Below are 27868 nucleotides of genomic sequence, written 5' to 3'. Positions count from 1 at the left end.
AGTTGGGGATTTATACAGATTGCTTTATGGAGCAGGGATTAAGGTACATGTTAGGAATTGAACTTGGACACTATCTAATAAAGACCAGGTACATAAAAGAAGGTGAAAGACAAATACCACGTGATTTCACTTGTATGTGGAATCTAACGAACAAAATAAAACTGACAAAATAGAGACAGACTCATAGATAGAGCGAACAGACTGACGGCTGTCAGAGGGGAGGGGGGTTGGGGGACTGAGTGAAGGAGGTGAAGGAATTAAGCAAAACAAAAAGAAAACCCCAAATACCTCATAGAACCAGACAACAGTATGGTGATCACTAGAAGGAAAGGAGCGTGGTAGGAGATAGTAGAGGATATGGGGGAATGAATGGTGGCAGAAAAGGAGACTTCACTATGGGGGGTGAAAACACAACACAGTATACAGATGTTATGTTATGAAATTGCACACTTGAAACCTATGGGATTTTGTTAATAATGTTACCCCAATAAATTCAATAGAAATTTAAGAGGGAAGAAAGAAAGGAGAAGTGGCTGTGGCCCGTGATCACCCAGACCATGCCCCTTCAGCGGTGCCCATCAGGGCCTTTCTTAAGTCACACTGTCAACTGACCGGGTGTTTACGTACATTAGGTGAGGGGAACATTGAGTCTCGGTTTGCTGTGTACCACAGTTAAAGCGATAAGGTTAGAAGCTCTCAGACTTTCCCCATGAGTTAAAATTAGATTTAACGGCTGGCATCATCTAAATGTGGTTTTGCAACCTCAAAAATTGGCCCTTAGACCCCACCCAAACTCTATTGGGTCAGGTAGACAGATTGGCTCTAGGGGATCTATATTCCAATTTAAATATGACTTTAGCCCTGTCTGGTGTGGCTCAGTGGATTGAGTGCCGGCCTGCGAACCAAAGGGTTGCTGGTTCGATTCCCAGTCAGGGCACATGCCTGGGTTGCAGGACAGGTCCCTAGTAGGGGGCACACGAGAGGCAACCACACATTGATGTTTCTCTCCCTTTCTCCCTCCCTACCCTTCTGACTAAAAATAAATAAATAAAATCCTTTTTAAAGAAATAAATAAATATGACTAATATAACAGCCTGGTGGCATATAGTGGCAAGCCCATATATACATTACTCAACTATGTTTATATTCTCCAAATGAGACCTCTTAGTGAATGTGACTATTCCATTGATCCCAGCGTAATTCAGATTACGAACATACGGTAGTTAGGTTAGGACATATTTCTAGTTAATGGGGTAGATGACCCAGGAAAGTTGGGAGCCGATAGTAATGCCTGGGATATGGGGTAATGATATGGTGGACACATAGAAACTTTACCTTCAGCTTTAAATATGTATACTGAGATATAAATTTATTACAACAGAATTCTGTAACAACATAGGATTTTAAAAATAATTTACATTATAAGGGGAGTCCTATGTTCAGACAATGAAAACACCTGGACAAAAAAAGACACCTGGAATTTTCTGGCCTTCTTGCCATTCTAGACTTGTGCTAGGCTCAATAAAATGCTACCAATGGAACATTCTCTGTGGAAATCTATAGGAAGTTTAAATATAGTGTGAGCTAATGTGTATAAAAGCAAATAAGGGAGAATTCTATAGGCAATATTCTAATAAATGCAGTTTAGAATACTATCGCTTATATGATAAAGTAATTTTTAAGAAATACAATAGGCCTTTAAAATGAGTTGTCATCATTCTTTGTACGGCTTTGTCTCTACTAGCAACATGATGTGCAGTAATGCCGCTGTTCTCCGAGATTCTATAAAACTTTATTATTACAGAAGAGTGTACCTGAAAATGGCCTGTAAATGAATGGTTTTTAAAATAACAACAGTGACCTACTAGGCTAGTGAGTGGAGAATTTGCTTAAAATACCTTAGTTATTTGAACAAACCTGGATTACTATGAAAAAATGCTAGATCAGGGCCCACATTCTTTTTAAATTAAACCACCAAGGCAGTTTAATTGAAGAGCCTCATTAGCCTGTATCATCTGGTAATTGTCTTGGTTCTCATGTTCCCTTGACAAGGGTAGCTGTGTGTATCTTGAAGATAGAGGAGTGTGCTCCTTCGCACAGCTGACTGGGTGCCTGGAGTCGGGCGTGACCTAGGTGCCCTTTTGGGGTGAGTGGGGCATTCTGCCCAAGACTTTGTTATAGTGCAGATTCAGAACCCAGTGTCTTCAGGCTCAAACTCTTACCCTGGTTCTTACGAGAGGGCTTAAGAAGGGAATGGCAACCCCCAACTTCCCAGTCCTGAATGTGTTTGCGTACAAAAGAGAACCAAAAATGTGCTCGGCGGGTCCTTCTTGTTTCGACAAGTGGAAACAGCTCAGCTCATAGATGAGTGATTTGTTTTTCCCTTTCAGCTGTGATTGTTGTAGTATGATTATGAACCTATACGTTTTCCTTATTCTCCGCCCCCCCTTTATTTTTTTGCTTTTAGCAGAGCCACTAAATGTTTTAAAGAATGATACAACAGGCTTTGCTGTTGGAGCCCTTCTATCTGAGTTTCTCCTTTTACGAGAGGAGCGTCACTTTGTGGGGCTGCGGGCGTCTGACGGCAGATGAGGGGCTGCAGGGCTGCAGCTGCTGTCTTGCAAATATTGTTAAAATAAACTTCCACGGCAAAGTGGCCAAATAGAGTGTCGCTGTGATGGAGCAGAGTTGAAAGTCCAATGTGAAAAAGAGAAAAAGCATTTATCTGCTTCATGGAAACTTTCAGTGTCAATGAGATTTCTGGGCAGAGAATCGGTGGGCTGTGACCTGAAGAGGCTCCTAGGGAATGGCTGGAAAAAGTGTCCTAATCACATATTTTGATGAAAGAGAAAGCAATTACATTATTTATTTTAAGAAGTTTTCATTTCACAAACTAATTTTGTATAACCTTGTAAAGTGGATTCTCATGTGTACATTAAGATCAGGTTTGGATATGGTAAATTTGCACATTAATTAGATGTTACTTTGGCCTATACTGGACAGTACAGATATATTACAGATATATAGTCATTGCATCTGGAGCTATACTGCCTGGGACTGAACTCCAATTTTAGCATTTACTATTTGTGACAATTTGGACAATTGCTCAACATCTTAGTGTCTCACTTTCCTTATGTTTAAAACAGTGGATAATATGAGACAACTGTATCTTGTAGAGTTGATGTGAACACTTAATAATTATGAAAAGGTACTTAGAATAGTTTCTGACAATACAGAGCTACAGTATATTAGCTGTTATTTTTTCAAGAATTTATTTTATTCTTTCTAATATTTGTAGATTATGCCATTTTAATGTTACTACAATTTGTTGATATGTCCCCCGTTATGGACTTTTGAGCTCTTTCCCCATTTTACATTATTTAATCAATGCTGCAAAGATTGTCTTTGTTCTTATGACTTTTCATATTTGTAACATAAATATATAAAGTCTTTAAAGTATAATTCCTGTGTCAAAGATTACATATTTTAAATTTCCTTGGCTATTGCTAAATTGCCCTACAAAATGTGTGAGACTGCTTTTCTCCTCCTGTCTTCTTCAGTACTAGACATTACTGATTTTTCAGTTTTTGCTAATGTGAATGGTGACTAGTGATGCTAATTTTATTTTAATTTATATTTAATTATAAGTAGACTAAGATATGAATAATTTCAAAATAGTGAAGGGAAGATGGATTATTAAATAAATGATACAAATAAAACATGCTAACAATTAGGGGAAAAATAAAGATAGATCCTAACTTTATTTCTTATACCAAGGTGAGTTTGCAATGGATCAAAGTAAGAATTATTCTATGAATAATGTTTTTGGGCCTTTAGTGGTTTTTTTCCATGAAGTACATGTCCGTATAATTGGCTCGATTTTCTATTGGTTTATCAATGCTTTTCATATTGTTTTGTAAGAACACTTTGTCTTTCAAAGAAGTAATCATATATCAGCTTATTTATGCTATAATTTTCCCAGTTTATTGTCGAATTTTGAACATATTTATGACGTTTCTTATTATGGCCATGCTTATTCTAATTTTGTAATTCTGACCCAAGGATATGGTTATTGATTTTAGAGAGAGAAAAGAAGGGATGGAAGGAAGGAGGGAGAGAAGGAGGGAGGAACATCAATTTGAGAGAGAAACATAGATTGGTTGCCTCCCATACATACCCTGACTGGGGATCGAACCTGCAACCTTTTGGTGTACAGGATGATGCTCCAACCAAGGCAGCCAATGGGCCAAGGGTACTCTAATTTTTATGTATTCAGATTTACATATTTTTATTTTGTTATTGCTTCTGAGTATTATATCATTCTTCAAAAGGTCTTTCACAGTATAAGATCATATTTAAGAAGATTTCACTCATCTATACCTTCAGTGCTTTTGTAATTATATTTTTACCTATAAATCTTTGATCCATTGCAAACTCATCTTGGTATAAGAAATGAAGTGAAGATCTAGCTTTATTTTTTTCTGAGCTGGTTAGCATGTTTTACCAGTATCATTTATCGAATAATCCATCTTCCCTTTACTGTTTTGAAATGTTATACTTCTCATAAACTAAAGTTTTATGTATATTTGAGTTAGTTCTTTCTGGACTCATTGTTTTTGTTTACCAATCTGTTGGTCTGCTATTACACTAGTAATAAGCAATCTTAATTACCATATATTTGTAATACTGTAAGTCCTGATTTAATATGGTTGTAAAGTTCTGCAACCTTAAGCAAAACAACATATAATGAATCCAATTTTACTATAGGCTAATTGATATAAACAAGAATTAAGTTTATAAGGTATCTCATCAACTTACAATGAAATGACTCTGAACTAAATGATATTTGAGGACCTGCTGTACTTTAAAATTTCTATTATATTTAGCTACCCTTACCCAACACAATTTTCTTCTGTATATTTTTAGTTCTTTCTTTAATGTGTTTTTCCTGGCAAACTTATATATCTTTGTCATATTTCAAAATAAAAGTACCATAAAATTTGTAGGTTATTTTAATTGATAATCCATTGAGTTTATAAGTTCAGTGGGACTTAATATCTTAGTATTCAATGTGATTTGATTTCTGAGGTCATGTTAAATGGGATATTTACTTCCATTAGATTTCCTGTTGTTACTGTTTATATATGAGAAAGCTTTCATTTATATTTATATATATAAGTTTTATAACTTGACACCTTCCTTAATTATAATGTTGCTAGTATTTTCTATTTTTTGTTTTAGTTATATAACTTGCAAATTATAGCCATGTTTCTTTTCTTCTAATATTTATGCCATTATTTCACTGTTTATACCTTTTATTTCTTTTCTTTTCTCATTTCACTGGATGATTTGGACGATTCCAATGAGTGTCATTTTACCTTCAACTTTTTTTGAGTGACTTTATTCTAACAGATCCTTTTGTATAAATACGATTGACTTTTAGTTTTTAATCCAGTCTGAAATTCTTTTTTATGCAAATAACTGACTGCTCAGTAAGCAGTTATTATGCCAAAATGTTTGGTTGTGATTTTACCAACTTTGTTTCTAAAAGTTCAAATTATATAATCTGTGATTACTTTTAACTAAGATTATCTACTGCCAACTTGTTACCAGACTATGAGGGTATTAGCATACTTTGACAGATGTCAGAACCTGCCATCCCAAAATACGCCATTTTGGCGTAAGGATTACTTTGAACTGAAGGCAACGGAGAAGCAGCCGACAGAGGACAAACTCCCTGCCTTCCCCCTTTTCACCTAAAGGAAGGGAATACACTTTCCTTTGAAAAGGTTACATAAAATTTTATTTGTAAAGGTGCCTCCTCTTTCCTGTACCAAGAAGAGGAGTATGATTCTTGTTCCAGGGGGTGACATTAGTCTGCATAACAAACCTTGCTGAACTACCCTGTCTGTCATACACTTCTCATCACCTTCGCACAATTTACCTCTAGGGGCCCAAGTCCCCCTTTTCTTTCTTTAGTCACTTCTCCGCAATTTATCCCCCTTTGGTAAAATGGTTGATAAGCCAAGCTCCCAAGTCTAATTACCTCTTTGGATTTTCTCTTTTTTTCTGTGAAGCCCCTTTGCATTTAAAGACATAAAAAAAAAATCAATAACATTTGTATGCCTTTTCTTCTGTTAATATGTCTTCTGTCAGTTTAATTTGTAGTTCTCAGTGACAGAACCTAAAAGGGTAGAGGAAAAAATGTTCCCCGCTCCTACTTCTATTTTTTAAAATCCTCACCCAAGGAGATTTTTTATTGCTTTTAGAGAGAGGAAGGGAGAGAGAGAAAAAGAGAGAGAGAGAGAGAAAGAGGAAGACATCAGTGAAAGAGAGAAACATGGATCACTTGCCTTCTTGTATGTGCCCTGGCTGGGGGTTGAACCCACAACCTGAGTATGTACCCTGACTGGGGATTGAACCTGCAGCCTTTCAGCCTGTGTGGTAATGCTCTGACCAACTAAGCCAGACCAGCCAGGGCGCAATTTCTATTATCATTTTCCTTGATTTCTTGCTTATAATTTTGATTTTTATTTGCTTTGTTAAAAGATAATTCTCAGAAAAAGATAAAATCCTGTCTTTTATACAGATTTAATAATGAACATGCATTAAAGAATTTAATTAACTCGTATGATATGAAGGAACCAAGTAGATGTTATAACAGGTTCAGAGAAAGTCGGAATAGCACAGATTTATATGAAGTAAAGAAATGTTGAGTTGACTTGTAAATGGAAGCAAAACTTCTACAGGGGGTAGGAAGTCAATTAAAACACTATTAGGCAGGTCAGAATGCAGATGTCTACCAGTTAAATAACTGGCAAATGGTTACAAAATACCTCAAAGATAATAATAGTAGAATTCATTAACTCAGGAGGGTATACTATGTGAGATACATAGTTTCCATTGGAACACAGATTATTTTTCTTTGATTTTAATTTTACATAGGAAATGTTTATATTTATTTTATATATTATTATGTAATTAACAGAGTAGTTTAGTCTTCATTCTCTATATCAGGGGTTAGGACAATTTTTTCTTTAAAGACTTATAGCAAATATTGTAGGTTTTGTAGAACACATGGTTTCTGTCATATATTCTTTGTTTTATTTTTATTTTCTCTCTACAACTCATTACAAGTGTAAAAACTACTATAAACTGTGAGCTATATAGAAACAGACTACAGGCTGTATTTTGCTGACTTTATACAAATAATTTGAAATTCGGCAACAGCTCTTCATAACATCAATTTCCAATTCTTTTTTTCCCCTTAAGATCTTTGTTTTGGTAAATCATGTATGCACAAACGCAAACTCAGACTCCTGAGAAAGATCGTTAATACAACGTAGTTATCTTCTTTTCATGCCTCTCAGTGCTTTTACATGGATCAGTGACACCCCAAGGGCAGGGCGATGGGAGAGACGGACCCTGGCTCCAGGCTATACCGAGGTGTGTAGGGGAAGAAAATTTTTCTTCTACCTTTCTGGGTTTTGTTTTTTTTTGGCAAGTCTAATAATTAAATTAACATAAGACAGATTAACAGGAATAAAAGCAAATTTAATTTTGTATGAGAGCCCCAAAGATATGAGGACTCAAGGGCAAATCGGACAGTTGAAGTTTATATGCTGTCCTGAGCTAAGGCATGGGAGTAAGAGGGGGGCGAGGGTAATTCATAGGTAGATAAAAAGAGCGGTATTTGGTCATTAGATGTCTACCCTGCCATACAGATTGGTCTTTCAGACAAAAAGTTATCTCTGGCAATAATTTTCTCCTTCTCATAATAGACCAGGCCCCTTATCTAAATTCTTTTAAGTAGTTAAGGGAGAAGTAAAAATTATTCTTGAGTCAGCTGAGTCTCCGTTGACGGTAGCCTTAAATAATTCACATGCCAAAGTGCTGCCTTTTGGGGTGGCAAATTAAGCTTCCCTTCAGGGGAATTGCCTGCAGAAAAAATTTAAATAATAATAAAGTTGAATTCAAGTTGGTCTATCCAAGTTCATTTCAAGAGTAAATTCAACTTCTTCTTCCACCCATGATGCACTAACAAAGGTCTGATTTACCTTCCTCCTCGAAACAACAAAATGTACAAACTGTGAAACAACGTAAAGGCAGTAAAGAACAGTGCCTCACCCGAAGGAAGTTACCAGAACAGAGTGCAGTTAAGTAGAACCCAGGCAGATCTTGGCACTGTCACTGAGATGATGTGACAGAGCTGGGAATCTGGGGAAGTCAAAACAGCTAGAGTCCCAGTGTAGAGTAGTAACGAGGAGAGAGCTGCATAGAGAGAGAATTCTAGATCCAGAGGCTTCTCCTCAAAGGTTGAATTGAATACTGATCGGTGCATGCATACGAGAAAACCACCCAAGGTAGGAGAATGAACCACCAGAAAGGATTAGAGGGACCAGTGTCCAGATGTTAGATCTGGCGTTGAACAGTGCTTACTTTCCAGCAGTGAGAGTGGAAGACCTTTTAATTCTGTAGGTAATGGTTAGAGTACTCCAAGAAGGGTCTTACCTCCTTAGAGGATTTAAAAAAAAAGACAAAAAGAAAGAAATTTAAACCTATACTGAGTACAGCTCCATTCCTTCTTAACGAAGCTTACAATCAGGACCTGAATGTATCCGTTTCCAAGTAACTTATCTATATCCCAGAAAAAAAATTACTCAAGAATATTTGTAAAGCTACAGAAATTTCCGGCACCTAAGAACCTAAGATTCACAATACCTGGCATTCAATTATAAACTTCCAAGCATTCAAAGAAGAGGGGAAACAAGAACATAATTATGAGAAAAAGCCATCAAAACTGATGCTGAAATGTTACAAGTGGTAGAACTAGTACACAAGTGTATTAAAGGAGTTATTTTGACTGTCTTCCCTATGTTTGAAATGTTAGAGAAAAGAAAGTATGAGTTAAGACATGAAGGTTGTTTTTTAGAAAAGATCTAGATTAAACTTCTAGCGATAACCAATGGAATGTTTGAGATGAAAAAATGCAATGAATGAATTTAACTGCAATTAGACAGCTGACAGGTAAAGTTTAGCGTAATTGAAGATATAGGACTAGAAACTCTCCAGAATGAAACAGAAAAAAGACTGGAACAAGGCAGGGGTGGGGTGACCCTGAAAGGCATGGCAGGAAACTGTGAGAAAACTTTAGTGGCCAGAAATACATGCAATGATGTCAGTAGGAATGGTGGAGTAAGGACTCGGAAAATCCTCTCCTTTGTAAAAGTAATACTGGCAAAAATGGTCAGAATCAACTCTTTTCTGAGATTAATGAAGGAAAGTTAACCAAAGGTTTGCAGTAGCTATGAAGCATTTATTCAAGGAAAACAACTGAATCTCAGTAAGAACAGCAAACTTTGTGGTGTTTTCACTTGCTCTGTATCTCCCTGCCAAACCGTCCAGCTCTTTGGTAGCCTCGAAAACCACCACTCTGGCAACTGCTGGGGAGCAGGCGGTATATAGGACTAGAGCTCTTTAGAACTGCTGTTTCCACAGAATGGTCATTATTTGATCTGCCCAGCGATCCTCTGGAAGACCCAGCTTACAAAGTTTGTCTTTATTTGACCTAACTCAGATTTTTTCCAGTGCAAAGAGTCCTTTATGGGAGAGTGAGTATTTGTCACAATTATTTAACATTCCTGCTGACTTAAGTGGTATGTCTCATTGGAACAATAAATAGGCTAGCCAAAAGCTTAAAAGGAGAGCTGGGGAATAAAATCCATAAGGGGCTTTGAAGAAGCTCTGACACATTCCTGGGAATCTAGAAGACTGTAGAAATGTTTAGGGCAGCAAGTATGCTAAGGAAATACCTGCAAAAGGCCTGAGGCAGCCCTGAGCTTTGGCTGACATCGAGGCTCTATACAAGCTGGAAGCGAAGGCTAAGGTAGAGTTGTCCACTGGGTGCTGCAAATGTTCTCCAACACACACAAGAGCTCTGCTGCAAAGACTGGGGGAATTAATGGTTCCAGGTGGCCAAAGAAATCTTGTCTAATTATTAGCTAAGGACTCAGCTAACCAAGCAGAGTAGCCACATGACACAAAGAATATAGACTTCATAGAGTTCATTTAGAAAAGTCACTAACTACCACCCACCACCACCAGACACAGGAGTGAGAAAGATATGTGTGAGTGGATTCCGAAAAGGAGATGTGGACTGAAAAACTATTTGAAGAAATAATGCTGAAAATTTTCCAAATTTTTTAAGTTGATAGATCCAAGGGATCCAAAGAACCCAACTACAAAAAATACGAATAGTACTGCACTGAGGCACTTCATAATCAAAATTCTTAAAACTGATGAGCAATAGTAAGAAAAAGGTGGAAGTGACCAGTGACTAGAGGACCATTGCAAATAAAGGAACAGAAAGAAAGGTGACAGCATATTTCTTATCAGAAACAAAGAAAGCTAGAAAACAGAGCAAGGACATCTCTAAAGTCTTTAAAGAAAAAAACAAACAAACAAACAACTGTTCGCTTTATTAAAAGAGAAAAGCAAAACAGGTTATTACTTACCAAAGAGCTGACAGAACGTAAAGCTGTGGTCTAATAATGCTCATCATGAATGTATGTTTGCTGTTTTCCCCAGGGGTATGTAGCCCGGACGTCCTTTTTTAGGCAACACCTATGAACGTCTGAAACTGCACCAAGGTTGTAGGTTGTGACATAGAACTTAAGTGGAAGAAACTTCTAACTCTGTGTCAGTCAAGAAAGGCTCATAAATGAAGTCATGTCTATATTGAATCTTAAAGGTTGAGGCATTTGTAACATGGATAAGAGGACCACGAAAGGGCATTCTGGTCCTTTTAAGTAGCTTGAGATCTTGAGATGGCTGGAGATACTGTTAAGAGTGTTTCAGGGAGAGGATGAGAAGAATGTTAAATGAGAGACATTAAAAGAAATCTTGTAAGATCTGTTATATTGTTGGAACTTTATCTGGTAGCTCATAAGAAGCCATTGGAGATTTTCAACATTGAAGCAATTTTTTTTTCTCCTTAAGCAAAACAGAGTACTGATGAAATAAGTGTTTTTAGAAGAGCACTTTAGTGACAATGTAGGGTGATTAGAGTGGTACCTAAGAAGTAGCTGAGAATTGATAGATATTTAATAATCAACATAATCTATCAATGAGAGGAACATTTGTCACTGTGGAAAAGAGGAAAGAAAGTCAGGCTATTTAAGGGGGTGGAATACGCTGGACCCGATCCTCCAATTTCCAATTTAAGAGATCTAAACGGGTGGTAGTGACCTTACGAAAGCCTCCATTTTTATTTCAGGAGCATGGTATTTAATATGACATACTTTATAACTTTAAATTTTGGAAGGCTCACTGAAGTTTGTAAGCACTCAGAAAACACTGTGCGGCTGGGGAACCTTATATTAAAAGTGGATGAACTACACCCATAATTGCCTGCGTTCTTGAACAAACAGTTTTTTGGTTTTTGTTTTTGAGGCTAAAGTTTGAACAGTATCCCTCCTCTCTGATAAATCTGGAACCATTCAGGAGATAGCTTAATAAAAGGTGTAGCTGTGGCAATGAAAGCATCCCCTCTTAAAGACTGAATGTGAGGCTGTAGCTTAGGTTTGCAGGAACAGCAGCCTTGTAAATTCTGTACTCCCAAATTTGACTCACCTACCCAGTCCCTGCTGGCACTGGAGGACCACAGCCCAAGAGAAAGCCCTAAAAATGACAGCACTGAGGAGCAGACCAGAATGTAGGCTTCCTGTAGGCAGCCTGTTTTCAGAAGGGAAGAACAGTGCAGAGGCCTAGTCTCTCATCACTGAAGGACCAGCCAGGGTGGTGTGAATAAATGAAGGGCCTGGAGGCTCATGCACTAATTCTTGTCCCTTCCTATGAAAAATAAAGCCGGGAAAGGTGGCTTTCTCCGTCAGTGGCACTGCTAAGGCCAGGAACCATGACCAGGATAGCCTCCTTTCAGACAGCAGGTTTATTGTAGGTGTGGTTTTTCAGAGCTGAGAGTGATCTTAGAGACCATTTACTTCACTCCTCTCATTTTTAAAAATGGGGAAAATGTGGGCCTACAAAGGTCAACTTACTTAAGATAACACAAGTGGAAGAGCAGATCGTCTGAGTCACCATGCCGAGATCTATTTATAAGTAGGAATGCTAATGTATTGCCTTTTAAATAGAAAATTAAGTGAATTTTCTCATTTCCATCTTTGTGTGCAGAAAACCAAAATGTGAGAATATTAAAGACAATGAAGCAAATTCATAATTCAGCTACCTTAAAACAACTACTATCATTTTTAATATTCTTTCTTTCAAATGATTTGAACACATAAACCTCATATGTGAAGTATAATTGACATCCAAACTGGAGTGTTTTCCGAGGAGGGCTCAATTTGGTTCTTGTGAAAGGACTTGTTTTGCCACTTGTCTTTTTTATAGAGCAAAATCCTGAAGGAATAGAAGGCAGTATCAAGAATACACTGTAACACACATGGAAATTATTGTTCTAACATCAGCTTTGATTAACTGTGTAATCTTGGATTGCCTCCCTTGAAGCTGAGAGATTAAACCAGATATGGCAAATATGTTTGTTTTCTCCTTCTTCTAACTTGATCAATTAGCAGCGACCACAGTGCAAATGCTGGGAAGATGGGTGGACTTAGCCAGCATTATTCACCTGGTGAGCCCACAACAAGGCAGGGAATGCTACGTACGGTGATTATTTGCATTCCTCTTTGGGCAATTGCCAAGATCCCATCTGGTTGTAAAACTCTGTAATCGTATACTATAGAAGCTATTTTTTTCCCCTGAATTAAACTAATTTATCATTTTACTGGGTTTTAAATAAAGTTATTCTTCAGACTAATCAGGATGGCATACTTATCTATAGATGTAACTCAGGGGACCAGTATTCTATTTTCATAGGATGAAAAAATCATTCCATAGAAACACACAAAGCTCTGGTGAACTAAGCCCAGAAAACTTCATCTGAAGCATATGTTAGTTTTCGCTCAGCATGAGCAGTGATTTTCCACTGAGCAGACCCTCAGCCAGATGTCTGAAAGAAGAGAAAGTAAGTCGACTTTCTTGTAGCATGTTGTTAGACTTCAACCTCAGTGTTCCAGCCACTAAGCTCCCTTGAATAAAAAGTGCCATCTAGATCGTTGTCATCCAGGATCAAGGCATTGGCAGTGTTTTAATATTCAAGGTCAAAACTACAAATGTTATTTTGTTTGTTCGTTTTTTGTTTTTGTCTGTTTTGTTTTGTTTTTTTCAATGATACCTTAACTGTCAAGCACAGTTTCTAAATTGCTTGGCACAAATATGCTTATGACATAAAAAATTATAATGATTTTAGTTTACATTCAAGTTTGATAAAACACAAGGTCTTTTTGTTCCTTAGTCTCATCATTGCAAGCATCAGTTATCACTATATAAGTTAACACTGTAAGTGCTATGGAAATATACTTTAAATTAATAGAAAACCAGACAAACCTGCTTTTATAGTATGTAGAAAGACTTACGCGCCTCGATTATTCAAGATTGGTAATGAGTGTTTTTAAAATAACATTTATTATTTTTTTCATTCATTTACTAAAGGTCTGTTTTATTAAAAGCTAGAAAACATAAAGAAAATAAAATCATTTATAAATCTAGTACCCAGAGATTATTATATCTGTATGTATATACAAAATTGAGATCATTCGTATATCCTGGGTATGTGTACACACACGTTGTATTAATCATCTTTCCATATACCACATAATTGAACATCATTTGTGTCATTAAATAATCTTCCAGAGCGTGATTGTTATGCTATCAGTGTGTTGCGTCTTATGGATATGCCATTATCTGTTCATTCTTCTTTTTTTGACATTTAGATTTATTCAGATTTTTCCTTTTGTAAACAATACAGTGATTAATGTCAGTGCACATGAATATTCTAGTATATCTATGATTTCATTAGATTAAATTCTTAGAACTTACTAGGTCAATTGATACTAAAGTTTTTAAGATTTTTAACACATTTCCCTCTAGAAAGTTGTGCCAGTTTACTTTATCCACAGTGCATTAGAATGACAACACATTTATTCCTTTGTCTGGTTTTAAATCTTTATAGATGAAAAATGCTGTATGTAATTTGCATTTTTTTAGTTACTAGCAAGTTTGAATTCCCCCCTATTTATTGGACCTTTGCAGTTGTTGGGGGGGGTGTTTATTTTATATAGGGATGCTTATTTTATATTTTGGCATTTTAAATAATGCTTCCTCTCCTAAAGCTGAATGGCATGGGGTAAAGAACATGAACTTTTCATTCAGCCAGACCTGGGCTTGGATTTCATTTGTCACTTAGATATTTTTCATGTGTCTTGGCGCAAACTACCTGTCATCTATGAGCCTGAAGTTCACCGATCTGCAAAATAGAACCATTATGAGATTTAAATGAGTCACTCAGTGATAGCTATAGTTATCCTCCTCTTCCTTATCTCCTCATTATCATCTCCCTGTCATTCTCCGTTAAGTTCTTTTTGAACAAAATTGAAGCAAAGTTTCAACCAAGTCTGCTATTTGCCTGTAAATAGAGTGGGTAGGTGCTCCTTATGCCCCTTAATGGTCATTGGTGAAACCTTCTTTTCACTAATTAATGGAGGCTGATTGATATATACAGAGTGGGTGAAAGTAGGTTTGGAGTTGTTCGTATGGAGAATAATACAATAATTAATAAATAGTAATGCAAGAATAACCTGTTTTGCATACTCCCAACTGTGAACCTATTTTTGCTTACCCTCTATTTACGTTACACACAGTGAGTAAGGCGTAGAAAGAACCAGCAATGGAACAGGCACAACTACCAGAGAAGCAGCTTTTTATATTCTGTGTCTCTGATACTACCTTTTGTTAAGGGCTGACTCCCGATGGTGCACTTTTTTGTGCTTCCTGTAACAGCTGCCAGCATCTCAGTGCCCTAAATGCCAAAGCTGTAGTGGAAACCAGCAGGGTAGACCAGACAGTGAAGGTGATTCCTTGCCAGCTTATCTAGAAAGCTTGAACAACTATTTAAATGAATGAATGGAGCACCTATTCAAGGAGCTTAGTTACGGAATTTCCAAAGAACTGTATCTGTCAAACAGTCGTCCTTATAAGGCACTTCCATCAACAAACACCTGTGGGGTAGGTACCCTGTGTCAGGCCCTGTATCAGGTGTTAGAGATGCAGTGAGGAACGAGATGCTGGCCTTGTGATGAAAAGGCCAGGGAGTGATAAGATTTAAATACATAACAAATAAAAGGCAGGATATAAGTACTAAATGTCTGATAGAGGACTCAAGGAATTTTGGAGAAGAAGGAAGTAATTGAACATTGGAGGATGTTGTCATAATGAACCTCCAAAGTAGTCAACAAATTGCGTACTGTATTATGAAACAGTTCTTTTTGTTTCTTCCAAAATGAAAAGGTGAGGCACAGTTTTCCTGTAAGCTTTGTTTCTAAGTGCTTTGGCTACATCAGACTGAGTCACGAGAGAGAAGGGGCAGCTGGGTACATCACATTGAGGACATGGGGCCCACACGCTCACCCTCCCGATGTCAGCGTGGCGGGGGGAGATGGCATGGGGACAGATTTTGATAGGCTTGAGCTCCTACACCCGGATTGTTTGGGGGGTCTTTTTTTGTTTTGAGTTTGGCTTGAGAGGCACCATCAGATGAAGTCTCTCATGGGTAGACTGCCATGTACAGACTGCAGAACTGTAAAAGTGACTGCTGGGTTTTAATCAGCAGGTCTTTATCATGCTGGGGCCTTTACTGACCCCAGATTATTTAGGGACGGAAGCGAGACTCACAGCTACAAAGGGAGCCAACCTGTTTTATATATTTATGCATTTAATTCAGTGTCTAACTGCAATTGAAATACTTCTAAATTCCTCCTCATTGTGACCAGAGAAACCAATATTCCATATTATTATATTTAAAATGATAAATTTTCATAACTAATAAAGTTAATTATCCTCAACTGTCCTATTCCTACCAATACATTTTTTTCAATACACTTTTTATATTAGCATTTAAAATACATTTAAAACATTATCAGTTCTACCAAAATGACTTCTCTTGTCAGTCATGCTAAACTGATTAAAACAGGGGGCATTAAAAAATTTCTTGGTAGGAGCTAACTGGCCTTTAATAAAGGAGGTTAGTGGTCTTTTTTCATATTATCTACAATAGAATATAAAATTAATTTTAGTAACAAATATTTTTCCTTTGGTAATACTTGATTTCATTATGACCATGTTATTAAGTCATCTCTTCTAAAATATAGCCTTGTAAATGATTATACTAAATGGGTATTATAATAGGTTTATTTGGCTAATTGATGACCATGAAAAGTCATCCCCAGCTTTCTATATGTGAATACTTCTTTGTTTTGAAGTTGTATGTTTTTTTAAAGGTTTTTATGATGGGGCTCCCTTTTATCTTTTAAAGGTCACTTTTCTTTTGTTCAGAAGCAGTTCTGATTTAAGACGCCATTCATATATAGACCACTGACGATTATAAAATACCCTTAGCTTTTAAGACATTGTACTGTTAACAGTAGGTGATACCGAGTGTGGTAAACATTTCATAATAATACACTAAACATTATGTTGCTAAATAGTTACATCATGTTGTTAAATAGATACAATTTTTGTTAGTTATGCTTTAATAAAGCTGGGAAAAAATACCCCAAAACCAGTATGTGATAGAAAAGTGAAGAAGACTACCTCACACACAGGAGCTAAGAGCTTACTTGAATAGAAAATGTGGTCACAGATAAATACAGTATGTAGCAGAATATGATAATTCTATATTATCATATATATGATATGCAAATATGAAAGAAAGCCTTGTAAACATGTAGTAAAGTAGTATGTTTTTATATCATAGAGTGAGTGAAAGGAAGTAGTGTTAGGTAAAGGCTAGCAATGTAGGCAGGAGTCAGATCTTAGAGAATTTTGATGTTCTTCTGAAATCTTTGAGCTTTATTCTTGGGGGAAAGAAGGATGTCAGAAAGCTTTTTAGAGTGTCCTCTCCCGTTAGAAAGTAATACTTGGTCACTATACAAAATTGGAAAGGACAGAAAAAGTGTCCAGAAGAAATGTAATATCACCTATAAGTTCATGCTCTCTTTCTGTGCCCCACCCCGATCTTGTACCCCACGTCTGTTCCTGGCCCACAGTGCCATGGTTAAAGCCATGCTTCGGGAATGGCACTGAGAGGTGGTGAGTAATAAGTTGGAGTAGAGCAGAATGCCATGACTGTGTTGCAGGATAATTTAATTATTAGGGACCTGAGCGGTCAGGAAGGAATGAGAACAAGAATCCTTTTAAAGATAAAATAAACAGGAAATTTCAACTAATTTTAAGTGGGCATGTATGGGGAAATGAAGAGGAAGATTAGTTATATGACTGACTGCCTTTTCAAGCCCACATGACCAAAAGGATCCAGTTCACATCAGAGACCGTACAGGAGGCCGAGGATGGGAGACAGGCAGTTTTGTTTGGGGGCACTTTGAATTTGAGGCACTTCTTTGAAGGTGTCACAGTCACCCAGAGTGTGGACTGTCTATGTGGAATCAGGGATCCAGGTAGCAGTAATTGTTGCATCCTCTTCTCTGTTTTCAGAGCATTCACCTATTTTTAACACATCACTGCTTAGCTTTGCTGGCATCTTTTTTATGGAAGTTTCTGAGGTTGTGCAGACAATGGATTTAAGGAGCACAGCGGTACACGTGGTATTTACAAAGCCATTTTTTTTACAAGATATATGTGTGAAGTCAAGGTTAGTGTGATTCAAGGGTCAGTGGTCCCCAGATTTGACCATTAATCCTATCGTAATGGAAGGGTGGCAGCTTCCACCTCAGAAACGCCGAGAGTAATGTGACAGCACTGTCCTCCACATGTTTTGAAAGATGGCTGATTATCATGTTTTCCTATAAAGTATTCCTGCCCTTTAGGTTTTGCCTATAAATAAGGGAAGCATGAGACAGATCCCATTTGTAGATTTCGTGTATGTTTACATTGTCAAGGATGATCCAGAATAGGTCAATTGCATTCGACTCTCGCTCTTGGAGAAGTCTAAATGGAAGGGACAGTTTGTTTATAAGAAAGCAGAGTCTTTCCTGCTTTGTGAAGTAACATGATTAATTTTAACTTTGGATGGCAGCTGGCCAGAATAGTTCCTTTTGCATCTAGTCTTGGATTTCCAAGCTCAGCCTTGCACCCTAGCCTCAGTGTCCTCATGTATATATGCATTCCCTAACAATTGGTTATTTGTATTTCAGTCTTGTTTTTCACTTTTCCACCATGTGATGTCTGGCCTCAGCTTGCAGAGTTTAAAAATTAGGCATGTGTCACCCATGACCTTTACAAAAATTAAAATTTTTAGTTGGCTAAGTAGGTCTCAGTCGGTGCTAGGAATGTTTGCTAAAAGTCTTTTTTTTTTTTTCCTTTCCCTAAGCCTTGTCAGCATTGAATCTGTTTAAGATTTTAGAAAATTGTGCAGCCTTTGCTTTTATTATTTGATTCCTGGTAGAATGACAAACTTGATGGATGGATTCCCTTTCCAGAGACCAGCACACAACTGAAGTGCAGGATTTTATGTAAACCTTTACCTTTCATGATTTCTGTGTAATTTCACCCTAAAAATGTTGCAGATATATTTGGTAGAGGTAGGTCTTTTGTTGCCGTCGTCACTAACATGCCTCCGTTGCCCTGGCTGACCCTGGAAGCGGCACTTCGTCCTCAGTGGCTGTTTTTACTCCCGTTCCTCGGAGCCTAGTGGTGTCTGTGTTCTCGCTTCCCTGTCCTCCTGCGGGGCAGTGAGCCAACGGCCTGCCTCCCGTCTGTGTTGTATGGACAACCGGACCCACTGCTAGGGACTCTCTAGGGGAAGTCGTCTAGTACCTTCAGGGCCTGCACTTCCACCAAGTCCTCCAAAAGGGGTGGAGACAGAATTCCTATAGCTGCTAGCTCATTTCTCTCCTTCTAACTCTGGTCCCTTCTCATCTTTTTCATAAGCCTCCATTCTCTTTCAGGGTTTGAGAATGTGAATTTTATTCGCACAATAGTTCTCACCATATACTTTTTTCTCATTCACTCACTGCTCCAATTATGGCCATATTGAATTACTTCCTGCTGTATCATTCTGTTCTGCTCTCTTCTCTTATTCCTATCTTGTACGTGCCACACTTTCTCCCAGTACATCTTCCACATACCTTCTCTTACACACTTATTATTGCTGATGCTGTGGCTATTAGGGGTCTCTCATGGTTTCATATAAGTTTTTGGAATATTTCTTGTAGGTTTGATAGGAATTGTGTTGATAGGAATTTTGATAGGAATAGATGGCTTTAGGTAGTATAGACGTTTTAACAATTTTAAGTCTTCCTGTCCATGAGCATGGTATATGCTTTCATTTATTTGTATCTTCCTCAATTTCTTTCTTTAGTGTCTTACAATTTTTTGTAAGACACTAAAATACAGGTCTTTTACCTCTTTCATTAAATTTATTCCTAAGTACTTTTTATGCAAATAAATGGGATTGTTTTCTTTGTTTCCCTCTCTGATAGTTCATTATTTGTGTATAAAAATTCAGCCAATTTCTGGATATTAATTTGTATTATGCTACTTTGCTGACTTTATTTATCAGTTCCAGTAGTTTTTTGGTGGAATCTTTAGGGTTCTCTATATACAGTATCATGTAATCTGAAAATAATGACAGTTTTACTTTCTTTCCAATTTGGATGCCTTTAATTTCTTCTTCTTCTTGTCTGATTGCTGTGTTTATAAGAACTATAAACAGGATTATGTTGAATAAGAGTGGTGAAAGTGGACATCCTTGTCTTGTTCCTGATCTTAAAAGAAATGTTTTTAGTTTTTCCTCACTGAGTATGATGTTAGCTGTGGGTGGTCATATATTGTTTTTATGATGAAATATGTTCCCTCTGTCCCCACTTTGCTGGAAGTTTTATCATAAATGGGTGCTGGATGTTGTGAAAAGCTTTTTTGCCATCTATTGATGTGGTTGTATGATTTTTGTCTTTCATTTTGTTTATGTTTTGTTATGTTTTGTCATGTTCATTGATTTGCAGATATTATACTAACCTTGCATCCCAGGAATAAATCCCAGTTGATCATGGTGTATAATCTTTTTAATGTATTGCTGTATTCAGTTTGCTAATATTTTGTTGAGAATTTTTACATCTATATCCATCAGGGATATTGGCCTATTAATTTTTTCTTTGTAGTGTCTTTATCTGATTTTAGAATTAGGATAATGCTGGTTTCATAAAATGAGCTTGGGAGACTTACCTGCTCTGAATTTTTTGGAACAGTTTGAGGAGGATAGGTATTAGTTCCTTTTTGAATGTTTGGTAAAATTCACCTGTGAAATCATCTGGTCCAGGATGTTAGTTTGTCAGAAGGTTTTTGATTTCTGCTTCAATTTCATTACTTGTAATTGGTCTCTTCAGATTTTCCATTTCTTCTTGATTCAGTTTTGGTGAATTGTATGTTTCTAGGAATTCATCCATTTCTTCCAGATTGTTCAATTTGTTGGCGTGTAGATTTTTGTAATACTTCCTTATAATCTTCTGTATTTTTGTGGTATCAGTTGTTAGTTCTCTTTCATTTCTACTTCTATTTATTTGTCTTTTTCTTGATGAGTCTGATTAAGGTTTATCAGTCTTGTTTATTTTTTCAGAGGACCAGCTCTTGGTTTCAGTGATCTTTTGTATTGTTTTCTTTTAGACTCTGTTTCATTTACTTCTGCTATGATATTTATTATCTGCTTTCTTTGGCTCACTTTAGGCTGTTTGTTCTTTTTCAAATTCCATTAAGTGTAAGGTTGGATTGTTTTTTTATGAGATTTTGCTTGTTTCTTGAAGTAGGCCTATAATGCTATGAATTTCCCTCTTAGGATTGCTTTCAACTGTGTCTCATATATTTTGAATTATTGTGTTCTTATTATCATTTGTTTTAAAGTATCTTTTGATTTCTTCCTTGATCTCATTATTAACCCATTCATTGTTTAGTAGCATGTTATTTAGCCTCCATGTGTTTGTGTGTTAATTTTTTTCTTGTGTTTGACTTCCAGTTCCACACCATTATGGTCAGAGAAGATGCTTGATATGATGTCAGGCTTCTTAAACTTATGGAGACTTGTTTTGTGTACTAACATATGGTCTAGCCTAGAAAATGTTCCTTGTGCACTTGAGGGATTGGGAAAAAGGGAGAAAGGGCTCATGGACATGAATGACAGTGTGGTGATTGCTGGGAGGAGCGAGGTGTAAGGGGACCAAATGGTAATGGAAAAAACACAATAAAGATTAAATTTTAAAAATGAATGTATGTTCTGCTGATTTGGGATGAAATGGCCTGAAGATATCAATTAAATCCATCTAGTACGTCATTTAAGGCCACTGTTTCCTTGTTTATTTTCTGCCTAGCAGATCTATACATTGAGGTCAATGGGGAGTTAAAATCCCCTACTGTAAGTGTGTTACTGTTGCTCTCTCCCCTTTGTGTCCATCAAGATTTTCTTTATATTTTTAGGTGTTCCTTTTTTGGGTACACAAGGGTTATATCCTCTAGTTGGATTTATGCCTTTATCATTAGGTAGTCTCCTTCTTTATTTTTTATTATAGCCATTGTTTTAAAGCCCATTTTGTCAGATATAAATATTTCTACCCCAGCTTTTTTTTCGTTTTCACGTTCATGAAATAGCTTTTTCTATCCCTTTACTTTTAGTCTCCCTGTGTCTTTTGTTCTTAGGTGGTTCTCTTGTAGATAACATATATATGGATTTTGTTTTCTTAATCATTCCACTACCCCATGTTTTTTCACTGGCACATTTAAGCCATTTATATTTAAAGTGACTATTGATAGATATGTATTTATTGCCACTTTATTCTTTATAACTCTGTTCCTCTCTTTTTTTTCTGTCCATCTTCTTAAAGAAGACCCTTTCACATTTCTTGCAACACTGGTTTGGTGACAACTAACTCCTTTAGTTTTTTTTCTTGTCTGGGAGGGTCTTAATTTCTCCTTCAATTTTAAATGATAGCCTTGCTGGGTAAAGTAGTCTTAGTTGTAGTACCTTGCTGTTCATCCCTTTGAATACTTTGTACCAGTCCTTTCTGGCCTGGAATGTTTCTCTTGAGAAATCAGATGACAGTCTTATGGGAGCTCCCTTGCAGGTAACTGTCTTTCTCTTGCTGCTTTTAAAATTCTCTCTGTCTTTAACCTTTGCACTTTAAGTTATGATACGTCTTGGTGGAGGCCTCCGTGTTTATCTTGTATGAGGCTTTCTGTGCTTCTGGGACTTGTGTGTTTTTTTCCTTCACCAGGTTAAGGAAGTGTTCAGTTATTATTTCTTCAAATAGGTTCTCAATTCCTTGCTCTCTCTTTTCTCCATCTGTCCCCCTATGATGCTGATTTTGTTATGTTTCATGTTGTCCCAAAGGTCTCTTAAAGTATCCTCATTTTTTAAACATTCTTTTTTCATTTTACTGCTCTGATTCAGTGTTTTCTGCTACTTTGTTCCAAAAAAATAATATGAAATGCTTCACTGATCTGTGTGTCATCCTTGCACAGTGGCTGTGTTAATCTCTGTATCATTCCAATTTTAGTATACGTGCTACTACACTAGTGGCACACACTAGTGTTTAATTAAGTAACAGGAGCCTGTAGTCTAGTCATGTTGACACAAGGAAGACTATCACTGTCGGTATGCAGTCTCTGTCCATCAACCCATTTATCTAAGGAGTAAGAATCCCTTCTAGCTCAGCTACCACTAGGAAGCTTTACATCACATCACTTTCTTCTGCTGTATTGAAGTTAACATTCTTGAGAGTCTCACCCACTTTTTGCCTCTTTAATTCAGTGTTTTTCATGTTTTTGCATTGTCTTCCACCACTCTGGGTAAAGGCATAATTTCTGGAAGTTTGTTTACAGAGTTTTTTGTGTCAGAAGCCCCTCTGTCTTGAACCCATTCTGTTATTTTTGTTGATCTTGAAAAAATGGTCAGGTTCCCTTCAAGGCTATTTTACTCTGTTTCTGGGCAAATTCTTAAGATGAGGCGCTCTTCTCAAGGTTCCTAAGGACTTAAGAGTTTAGTGTTTAATTTTCATGATATCCTTTAGCCCTTGCATAAGAGGTGTGGCCACCCCTGGGGGCTTGGCATGGTTGATTATAAACTTCTATACCCAAGGAACTCCTATACCTCAGGAAAGACTCGCGTTTTCTTCCTAGCCTTGAGAAGCTCCCAGATGAGCGTTGGTGTGGCCAGTGTCCTGCTTTCTCCTTTTAATCTCAACACCCGCACGTTATATAGCACTTGCCTCCACCTGTTCTTCTGTTAAGACAATTCAGAATAATCTCCCTCCGTGGGCCGTTAGAAACACAGTGCTGGCTCTGGTAGTGAAAGAAGAAGCAAACATCGACTGCTAAGACAAATGCTAGAACAGAACCTGACTTACTAACTCATCCTGCTTTGTCTGTACAAGAGTATTAACTTCTGCGAATGAGAAGTCAGCTGTTTCTCTTAGGAGATGATCCCATCCCCCACAAAAGGTGCCAATAGATGCCAGCTGGTTGAGTTTTTCTGTGATGTTGACACCTGTCCAGTGGGAACTGGACCAATGTCACCAGTTTATTTCATGTTGGCTACCAGTTGTCAGTTTCTGAAGCATATGTCTCCATTTAAACCAAAAGTCTGGTTGAGCTGAAAGAGAACATTGCTAATTCCTCATTGGTATGTTTAATTGTTTATAATAATTTGAAAAATACTGTGAAAAACATGAGCATCAGTGCCATTGCCTAGCTTTCTTTTAAGCTGTCTACTGGAAAAACCAATTCAAGCTTCTCTGTCCTAGAATTTGTCCCAATTTAGAATGAGCTAAGTTTTATTTATTTATGATGGAATTTCTTCCTGATTACTTTAATGCCATACACTGTTTTTGCAAGGAGAAATTAGACTTATTTTTTAAAAATTTTAAGTACTTTAACAACCACATATTTGCAGATAAATGATAGTGGTTGTAATTGAATTCTATTTTGTCAAAATGAAGTGATATAGGACCTTCTAATCATTTTGTTTCATTAATAATTTCTTTGTATTTGACCTGAATAAAGCTCTACTTATCTTGAAATATTATCTTATTAAATATCTCCATATATATAACTTATCCTTCCACAGAGTTAATCATAGCTATGCTAAATTTGAAGAATTTACATCCTCCACTTGGTTGTTGATTACGTACAAGTATGAAGTGGTTGGTGACAGTGATAATACAAAAATGTATATTTTATTTTATCATGGGTTTTGTATACATTCTACAGATATATCTGGGGATATGGAAATTTACAACACTCCAAATGGTATGAGAAAAACACTATCAATATATGATTATCTTTTTCAGATGTCATAAGACTAGTTTTTTTGAGCCAGAGGATATTCTATTTTAAGGGATTTGTGATGGATAATTTTATGTGTCAAGTTGGCTGGGCCACAGCGCCCAAATATTAGGTCAAACATTATTTTAGATATCTCTGTCAGGGTGCCTTTGAGTGAGATTGACATTTAGGTTGAGGAAAAAGCAAATTGCACTCTATCATAAGAGTGGGCCTCAGCCAACCAGTTAGAGGGCTTAATAGAAAAAGACTGACCTCTCATGAAGAAGAGGGAGCTCTGAAAGCAGACTGACTGTGGACTTGAACTGCAACATCAACCTTTCCCAGGGTTTCCAGCCTGTTGGCCTACCCTGCCGATTTTGGATGTCTGCCTCCCTATATAACCCATGAGCCAGTTCCTTAAAATAAATCTAGTTTATTATAAATACAAATGTAATACCATATATATAATTACATACACATCCTGTTGGTTATGTTTTTCTGGAGAACCCTGACAAATACAAGTTTCTTTGTATTGCCTTTTGAACTAGCTGGCTGAGCTCTCAGCTGCCCATTATGTAGAGTATGTTTATTTTTTCACTTCCTGTTCGGTTACCCATGAAAACACTAGATTTACACTTAGTGAAATATGCCTTTGTCCTTATAGACTTTCCTTAATTATCCTTAAATACATCATGTATAGCCCTCTGAGTTTCAAGTTTATCATGCAAAAAATATGAAAAGTGGGCACTCTCTTTACTTGTTTGTGTCTTAGTTACTGAATCAGTTGGTGTAAGAGTTAATGATAATTTGTGTAAAGTTTTATATTGTCTGTAATTTACTTCCACTTGCTTTATCATACACATCACAATATTTATGGGTTTAACTTTGTTTAAGGAGTCGTTAATTAGCATTCCATGTACACCAATCACGAATCCTCACTCTAGGATTAGTTAATTAATATTTGAAAGACCCTAATTAGAAGTCTACACTCCAGAGACAGGTACTTTAAATCTGCACAGGCAGGTTATATTTGGGATGTTATTGTACAAATAATTGGTGAAGTGAGCAATATTGAAAACTGGGATTGGCCTTAGACGTATTTTATGTTAATGGACTTCAAGTCAGACAAAGCCAGCAAGCTAATAGCTTTTGAAGTAACACCTAACTCTAGTCCTCATTTGGGCCTGTTTTCTGATATGTAGGATTCTGTTGAGTGATCGAATTAGAAGGTTAGACACATTCTGCTGTACAATACTGTCCCAGCTGCTTTAAGTACGCCTTCATGCAGGTTACTTGTCAGAATACCTTAAGGACAGACATCTGGGACTTTACTGAGCTTACAAGAGAGAGCCGTGTGTTTGTTTTTTCACCTTCCTGCTCATCGGTGTTTTTAGATGCATCAGAAAGCCCTCACCTATTTACAGTCTTTGGAGACTACCAATGTTTACCCCCAAATGCCTGCTAATTCGCCAGTTTGGCTTACATCACTTTGCAACAACAACCTAACATGCTCCTCAGCACACAGCAGGCATTAAAAACTGTCTCTTATTATCATAAATCAGTGAACTGGCCTTGGTTCTGGGGAAAAAAAAGGAAGGCTGAAATTATGATACGTTTTTCTAAAGCTGCCCGGATCCTCCCTTCTGAGCATGATTTATTGCCAAAGTTCTTTTTGAAACTTCAAGCATGACTATCCTCTCCATGCTTTCATATTAGTCTCTTTAGCAGAGCCTCTAAAATCACATGAAGGTGAGTTAGTGCTACCACGGAAGCTTGTGAGAAGCGGGGTGTGTTCGTGGAAGCACACGTATGCTTGGCTGATCCCCAGGAGCATGCCGTGCCAGGCTGTGCCCTGAAACGCAGTATGCTAGACCCGGGAACATTTTCCACCTTCGATGTGTCTCGAAGATGAAGCGGAACCCAGACGACAGGTGGAACTGAGGGCTTGTGGAAGCATTGTGGGAGATTCCTTCCAGTCAGTGTTTGCAGAAAATCCTGAATTTGTTTTGACCAGCATTGATAAAAATGTATCATAAGGAAGTTAAGGGAATAAGTTTTTTTTCCTTACTTTTAAGAAAGTGTTGCTGTTGTTTGGAAAAAGCATTGTAGCTCAAACTACCAGAAATGTGAAAAGGGATGATTTTAGTTGAAATCTTATAATACCTAATTTTAACTTTATTTGTTTTTCATAGCCTTGGATTACTGGGTCAGAAATGTCAGTGCTAACTGTATTTGTAAAATTGTTACCCCTAAAAGCCTGCCTCCGTTGCAAAGCAAAGGACAAGGTCTTGTTTTGTTTCTTTAGATAAAGGACCAGAATATCTCTTGTTGGCTCTGAAGCAAGAAGTTTTATATTTAAACATCCTTTTGTTTGCTTTTCTCAGTCAAGTAACACGGGAACAATATGAAGGTGACTGAACTAAATATATGTATTTATTCTTCATGGTGGTTTTGGATCCTGGAGAAAATCAGGAAGGTGTTAATTTATTTGAGACAATTCCCTCATAGCTACATTTTTAAATTCTATATCTATACATACTTATGTATACATGCATATTTTTCACTTACTGTGTAGTAGCAAAATTGAGCTATATTTCAGAGTGAATATCATTTAAATCCTTTTTCTGCAATCATATACTTGGACTTATTAGTGAAAGTAGATGAGTAGCAAATAATGGAATAATGTTCAGTCACATCCACCAATGGTTTCTAGGACCTGTAAGTTCCAGACCAGCTACTTTTTTTGTTTGTGTCATTAAGGTTTGCCTCCCTAGACATGTTACATTGTAGTACACTCAACTCTTAATGTTTTCCAAAAGATACAGACACATAATTTTTTTTTTGTTTAAAGTCTTATATTTGAAATGCACATTCTACCTCTTCTGCAGTCAAGTATAGGAGTCCTTGTTTGTCCTTTAAGACTCAAGTTTTTTTTCCTCCATGAAATCCTTCCATTTCTCAGGCAAATAAAAAAAAGATTACATGGTATATTTCTCTGTTATATCAGTTACCGAATTATACTGTAGTTGTTTATTTTTACTTTTGTGTTCTGACTAAGCTGTGAGCTACTTGACACTGCGCCTTCTCCAATGTGTAGCACAATGTCTGGCATAGAGTTGCTACTTTAAATTTTTTATGAATGAATAAATGTGAATAAGTGATTACAAAAACGCATACGGAAAGTGAAAGGTCAAAAGGGCTGTCTAAGAGAACATAAATCTGACAATTTAAGAAAAATGTTAGAATATTCTCTACCAAGAGCCATAGAAGGAAGTGTATTCTATGAAAAGATTTACGAAACAGGAACGCACCCCACTTAGGAATGCGCATTTTGGTGTTGTAATGTTTATTATGGTGGAGAAATGTGGTAAAGACCAAGCGAGAGGCATGAGGCTATGAAAACACGTTTAAAGTCAGGAAGAAAAACAGAATTCATCCTGGTGTAAATCCTATAAGTGACACGATTCTGAGA

General features: G+C 36.9%; 1 protein-coding gene and 1 non-coding gene across 2 annotated transcripts in view; one reads left to right on the top strand and one right to left on the bottom strand.

The window, feature by feature from the left end:
• The window catches only part of PPP1R9A (protein phosphatase 1 regulatory subunit 9A), a 269005-nt gene that overhangs the window by 118081 nt on the left and 123056 nt on the right, over positions 1-27868 (top strand). The window lies entirely within an intron of this gene.
• LOC129063559 (U6 spliceosomal RNA) lies at positions 22552-22657 on the bottom strand. The gene has a single exon (XR_008528351.1). It is a non-coding gene; the product is annotated as a U6 spliceosomal RNA (small nuclear RNA).

The sequence above is a fragment of the Pteronotus mesoamericanus genome, unplaced genomic scaffold (assembly GCF_021234165.1).
Source record: "Pteronotus mesoamericanus isolate MK-2021 breed Mesoamerican mustached bat unplaced genomic scaffold, CSHL_Meso_final scaffold_85, whole genome shotgun sequence".
In the NCBI taxonomy this organism is placed as follows: domain Eukaryota; kingdom Metazoa; phylum Chordata; class Mammalia; order Chiroptera; family Mormoopidae; genus Pteronotus; species Pteronotus mesoamericanus.
This window is presented reverse-complemented; position numbering and strand designations above follow the sequence as displayed.